The sequence below is a fragment of the Miscanthus floridulus genome, chromosome 6, assembly GCF_019320115.1.
Source record: "Miscanthus floridulus cultivar M001 chromosome 6, ASM1932011v1, whole genome shotgun sequence".
NCBI lineage: Eukaryota > Viridiplantae > Streptophyta > Magnoliopsida > Poales > Poaceae > Miscanthus > Miscanthus floridulus.
The window spans coordinates 115,973,379-115,979,365 of NC_089585.1; the positions used below are offsets into that span (position 1 = coordinate 115,973,379).

General features: G+C 42.8%; 1 long non-coding RNA gene across 1 annotated transcript; it reads left to right on the forward strand.

Moving 5' to 3' along the window:
* Positions 1–1,868: 1,868 nt before the first annotated feature.
* On the forward strand, positions 1,869–5,219 carry LOC136459174 (uncharacterized). Its single transcript, XR_010760158.1, has 3 exons — positions 1,869–2,232; positions 3,766–3,926; positions 4,993–5,219. It is a non-coding gene; the product is annotated as an uncharacterized lncRNA (long non-coding RNA).
* The last annotated feature ends 768 nt before the right edge of the window (positions 5,220–5,987 follow it).

The window sequence follows — 5,987 nt, forward strand, 5'->3', positions numbered from 1 at the left end:
GGGTCAGTTTTGCAAGCATATGGACAATAATAAACTTGTGTGGTTTGTTGAGCCACAATATAGGCATCTTCTCCTAGATAGAAGGAATCCTATCAAGTTTCGACTATCCCAAGTTGATGGGACTTTCTTGATACTACAGGATCAAACCACTGGCATTTGAATATGATAGGATTAAGTGCTTTGGAACCATGGTAGTCGAGCTCGTATATTTCTTCAACTGTCCCGTAATACTCCTCCTGATCAGTGTCGGGCGTAAATACTCTGGTATTCGTGGTCCTTGGATTGGGACGACTCTGCTCGTACCTTGTTTTGTGGGAGCGATATCCATTCACATCATAAGCGTTAAGTGACAAGACCTTATAGTCAAAGCCATTGGCCACCTGTCGTAATTCAACACTTATAGACACATCCCTTTGGCACAAGTTCAAGCAGGAGAGAAATGAAATTAGGCAACTTAGAACGTCAAACTTAATAAGAGCTAAGTTGGTACCTTTTTTTGGAACCATGTAATGAAATCAGGTGAACCATGTTGAAGAAGGGTCTCTCGTTCATGGTCAGAAGGTGACCTTGAAGGAAGCCAGGATTCATAAAAAAATTCCCTACACCGACAAGGAACAATGTTGTTGGATGTACAAAAGTTACGGACTATGTAACAAGTTTGTTGAGAACTTACCCCAGATACGTTTCTGTAACACCCTAGGTGTTTGCCACCAGTTAAGCAATGGGTTTGAGCTAAAACATGGTATATTAAGTGATGATGAAGATGTCAAGGTCAAACCTATGGAAATAAGCCCCAACCTAAACTCGGATATTGCACCCTTGCTTACATATGGACCCTTGTTAAGATTATGCAAGAGTAATTCTAAACATGCTTCTTCCATGTATATTACATCCACATGCATCCATCTAGACCCGTGGAAAAGTTTCATGAAGTTTGGAATCAAAAAGTCACATGAAATGATAAGTCATATCTTTGCATGAATTGCTTTATCAAGTGAATGGAAACATATGAAGTCAACCAAACCTTGTAACCTTGCTCAAACAACTCTAATTGAACTCTACAACAAAAGTTATGAAGGGTTCGTGTTGAGCGAAGGTGGTGAAAATGTCCGAAATTAATGGAAACCCTATATTTTGTAGCAGAAAGGACTTTGCGTTGACCGAGAAATAAAGTCGACTTCTGGACCAGATATGAGGTTTGACCAAAAATGAAAGTTGAAGAAAAGTTTGTGTACTACAAACTTTATTGAAGGACCTAAGTCTAAATCTATCTCTAAGCTTGACAAACAAAGGGCACAAGATTGATTTTGCTGCAGTCTTCAACACTTAGAATTATTCTAAGTCAGTTTCGCTAAGAAATGACGTTGGCATTCCGCGTTCTCCAAATTTTGCTAAGCAACTTGAGCTAGTCCAAAAATAAAAGTTCAAGGTTATGTTATGGAGAAGAGAATGCAAAAAGTTGCACTAAGTTTGATCGAGTTTCGACCTCCGAAAGCGAGTTTCCGTGATCGCTGTTAACATATTGACACTATCATTTTGGAGCTTAATTATCCGCTGTTACAGAGCTCAAATGGCTGGGCACCTTAAATAAGAAACGTAGAGTAGGCCGAGGTGAACGAACTTCGTTTATGGCCCAATGTCTAATTCGGCCTGGATGCGGCCCAAAACGGCGTCCCACCTTACCCACGTCGCTGCCCGCCACGTGCTCGGTGAAATGCCTCAACGGGCGACACTTGTCCGTGGACGTGGCCACCATTGACGGGCTTTGCTGCCGCGTGCCGCCTCCCTGTCATGTCCCTGCTCGTCCTAAAGGGGGGTGCCGAGCCTTTCCAAGCTCCATTTCTCCTCCCTCACTTCCTTCCCTCGCCCTCTCGCTCTCTACCTCCGCTCCCTGCTGCTCGCGACGAGGCCACCATGGCTGGCCGCCCAGCAGGCACCGCGCCCAGCCACCTCTGGCCCCTTCCTGCGGGCTGCAGCCGAACAGCGCCGGGCCAGAGCTGGGGCTAGCCGCGGCGGAGACCGGCCGCTGCTGCCGGCCCGGCAGGCCCAGCACGCTAGGCGCCGCCGCTGCCGGCCAGGCTACCGGCCAGGCCGAGCCGGCTGAGCCTCTGGCTGCCGCTGGCTGCGCCAAGCTGGCCGCCGTGGCCCTTCCCCTTGGCCGCTGGAGCCACTCCCCAGCAGACCGAAGCCCTCGCTGGCCGGCCCGACGACGGCCCCCAACGCCCGACGACGGTCTGTCCTCGCACCAGCTCGGTCTAGGTTGAAGAAGGGGTGAAATGCGAATAGAAACTCTTTACCGTGTTCACTTTGCAAAATAGCCAGACACATACAATTACAAATCCGGGCTTGGTTGATTTGTGGAAACTCCTGGGTCCCCGATGCAATATTTCAATTTCCTTGTTTTCTCTGGTTTTTATAGATTTGAATGCTACACTTTGAAAATCCGTATTAATTAGTAGAAAAATCCTAAAATAACAAATGTGGACTTTTTGGAATCCTTGTGAAATTCTATATGCACTAGATCTATAATATTACATGTTTTACTTTAAAGGTTTAGCTGTAAAAATAGATTTAGGAAGTTAGGTTCTTAATGCTAGTCATGTCTTGTTCTTTTTATAACTGCAGTTATTTTACTCAAATAAATGTAAAATTTTTATGGAGTGCTCATAAGGTTATTGTTGTTGTCTGGTAAAAATTTCAGAAGTGTAGGATTTATATTTTAAGAGTTATAAAAATAACAAATGTACTGTATTGCTTTGCTCCAACCCTGAATAGTCCTGCATGCTTGAATTATTTGGCTTAGTTAAGTTATGAATCATGACTTCATGATAATACATGAGTTGTAGTACTTTTATTAAGCTTTTCAAAAAGCTAAATATCATGATTTTTGGTTAAGTAGATCTTGAGTTATACTTGCTTAAATATCAGTGGCTGTTTCTGCCTAAACTCTGATAGGGTTACCTTGTTGGTATTGTGGGGCCTTCTTAATAGTAGAATTTGCTTTAGGTGTTTACAACAAAGTTGTTTAGAATTTGATAAGCTTTCTAAAAAGTCTAGAACCACATTTATTGGATATGTATAACTCCATTTATAGCTGTTTAAAGTGGCATGTTAGTTTCTGTCTATGTTTTGGACAGAGATGCAATTATTGGATTAATTGACCCTTCTAACTGTAGAATCATCTTATGATGATAATAACAAAGTTATAGATAACTCACCTAACTAGCTTGTGTTAAATTTTCATGGCAGGTGGCCAAGTAGTTTGTGAGTTATGACTGTTCTAAGTTGGTCTTCAGAAATTGTAGCTTTCTGAAATTTCTGGACTAGCCTTGATAAATGTGCCTGTTTAACCTTGTTAACTTTGGAATCATGCTGATAGGTTTAAATATGAATTGTAGACAATTTCATAAGATTTCCAAAATGTCTTCTTGCAAGTCATTTGGATTTGTGTAACTCCAGTTATAGCTAAATCTTGTAGCTGCTGTTTGCATGTCCAGAAATTGGCAGATTCCAATTATAGTGTTTGCTTGTATATTGTTAAGTGTGATGTATGCCTTGAATGATGACTGAGTTAGAGCACCTGAGATCTTGGGAAACTTGTTCCATGCTTGATGTGCTTGCTCTCTATAGTTAGTGGTGTGATGTTAGTTAAATAGTTATTGGTGTATGTCTTGCATAATCTTGTGTTTGTCTTGAATGTTTATGTGATGCATCTTGTGTTATAATTCATCACATTCATATACTTGCATATTGCATCTCATCTAGGTACGCTAGATGAACCACGTGAAGGACGTGATGTTGGAGCCAAGCCCGAAGACGATGTATGGAGGATCTATCCTGAAGATGGAAGGGCTAAGCAAGTGTTAGGACCTGTGATGTCACCAGGATGGTGCAAGCTAACTGAACTGACTTGTGTCGGATCCCAGGCAAGCCCCGGAGCATTATAAGTCTCCTAATTTATAAAAGCAATTCTTTCTATATATATGAGTTTATATATTATTGCATTAAGTTGTAGGAGTTGATTGAAACCGTTGATGCATTTATTACTATCCTTGCCTACCTTATTACCTTTTTACCCTGTTAGGTCAGGATCGAATAACTGCTTAGTCTTGCTTAGACCGGTAGCGATCGGAGATATCCGGTCACCTACATTATAGGTGGTTACTGGAAGAATTTAGCTGTGGAAAGAATGATATCCTGGAATTAACCATGTGTGATGGATAATTGGAGACCGGACGGAAAAAAAAGTTGGAGGCAACCAGACAGGGTTCTGGGGTGCTGTTAGTTTCCGTCTGTGTCGATTAAGGACCGACCGTTGTTGGGCCTCGAGTCATGTTGAACGCATGCCTTACATTTAGCTGGCCGGATAAAGTACCTTCCGACCGCGAAGCTGGGAGATTTTTTGGGCCGAGTAGATTGTCCGCAGCGCACTGTGCCAGAGCAGGTGTGGTAGGACACAGGGGCGAGATGATAAGACCAAAGTGCAGTCGGTCGGCCCCCGGGTACATGTGGTTCCTGGCAAACTCGAGATTCCTGGAAAGTTGACTCGGTGATCAATATCTCACTTTAGCGGGTGAGTGAGGTTTGTGTAAGGAATAAATCACCAGCTGGTTAGGAATCGATTCGAATCGCCATCGCTCCTGGATAGTGAGCACTTGACTCGAGTTACTGCATCGTAGTAATTATTATGGAACAATGATGGTTATCTGGATGGTATGGGATATGCTAAATCTAAATTGGTAACTGGATGTTATTGGTTAATCAAGTGATTGCTATAGTACAGGTGCTTACCTAGATAGATAGGTCATAATAAAGATGATGCAAAGTACTTAAAATGGTTTCTTCATGATAGCTTATGCTTTTCGCAAATAAGTCAGCTAACCCACTAAAGAAAGCCTTGCATAATCCTTGGTGTCGTTTTATTTTGGTTTAAGATGGGTAAGTCTGGCTGAGTATATTCGAGTACTCAGGGTTTATCCCACCTTGTTGCAGGTGATGTTCTTGACCTGTTGATGATGGTGGCTAACCACCGGTGGGCTCGGTGATTCTATACTTACTTCTCATCTATATGCTTTTGTCGGATGATGTCACTATGCTAGCAATATATTTGGAACTTATATTAATGTAATCATTTGAACGCTATGTTGTTTTCACTAAGCGATTTTGAAACCCAAACTTGTACTATTATTTGTTAACCCCTTTGTAATATTATTTCCGCTGCAACCCGATGTATGTGATATGTATTTGCTTAATCACGCGATCTTGGTTGTGATATTGATTTACCGAGGTCTTTCGGGACACTCAGCGGACTACCGGGTTTACATGAGTGAAAGTATGGGTGTGTCAACGTGTTAGCGGGGACAACCGTACTTGATCTTGTATAAATTGGGCGGTTCTGTCACAGTTTCCACTTCGTCGAGGTTGGTCAACACGTAGAGCATGATCTTGCGCCACTCTTCATAGCTCAAGGTCTTTGTGGTCACTCCACTTGCTCTCCCGTGTGGCCCTTTGAAAAGGCTACGGGTCAATTCATTTTCGTCCTTTTTGTACCAAGCGGGTGGATTATGCATGCTAGGAAGGTTCTCATTATAGTATGTTATTGTGAAGTTTGACACCTCCTCATTAATGAATGCCTCAGCAATGGAAGCCTCAATCATGCCTTTGTTTCCACATTTCTTGCAAATAGTCTTTAGACATCTCTCGATTGGATAGCCCCAATGGTTCTGCACGCCCCCCCCCCATTCGTGCCTCGGACGGGAGGTGCAAAATCAAATGCTGCATCGACAAGAAAAAGCCAGGTGGAAAGATCTTCTCCAACTTACAGAGCAACAGAGGTGCAACCTTTTCCAACTCCTCAACCACTTTCATAGATACCTCCTTGGCACAAAGCTAGCGAAAGAAAAAGCTCAACTCTACCAGCACCTTCCAGACATTCTCAAGGACGTAGCCTCAAACCATCAATGAAAGAAGCCGCTCAATCCATATGT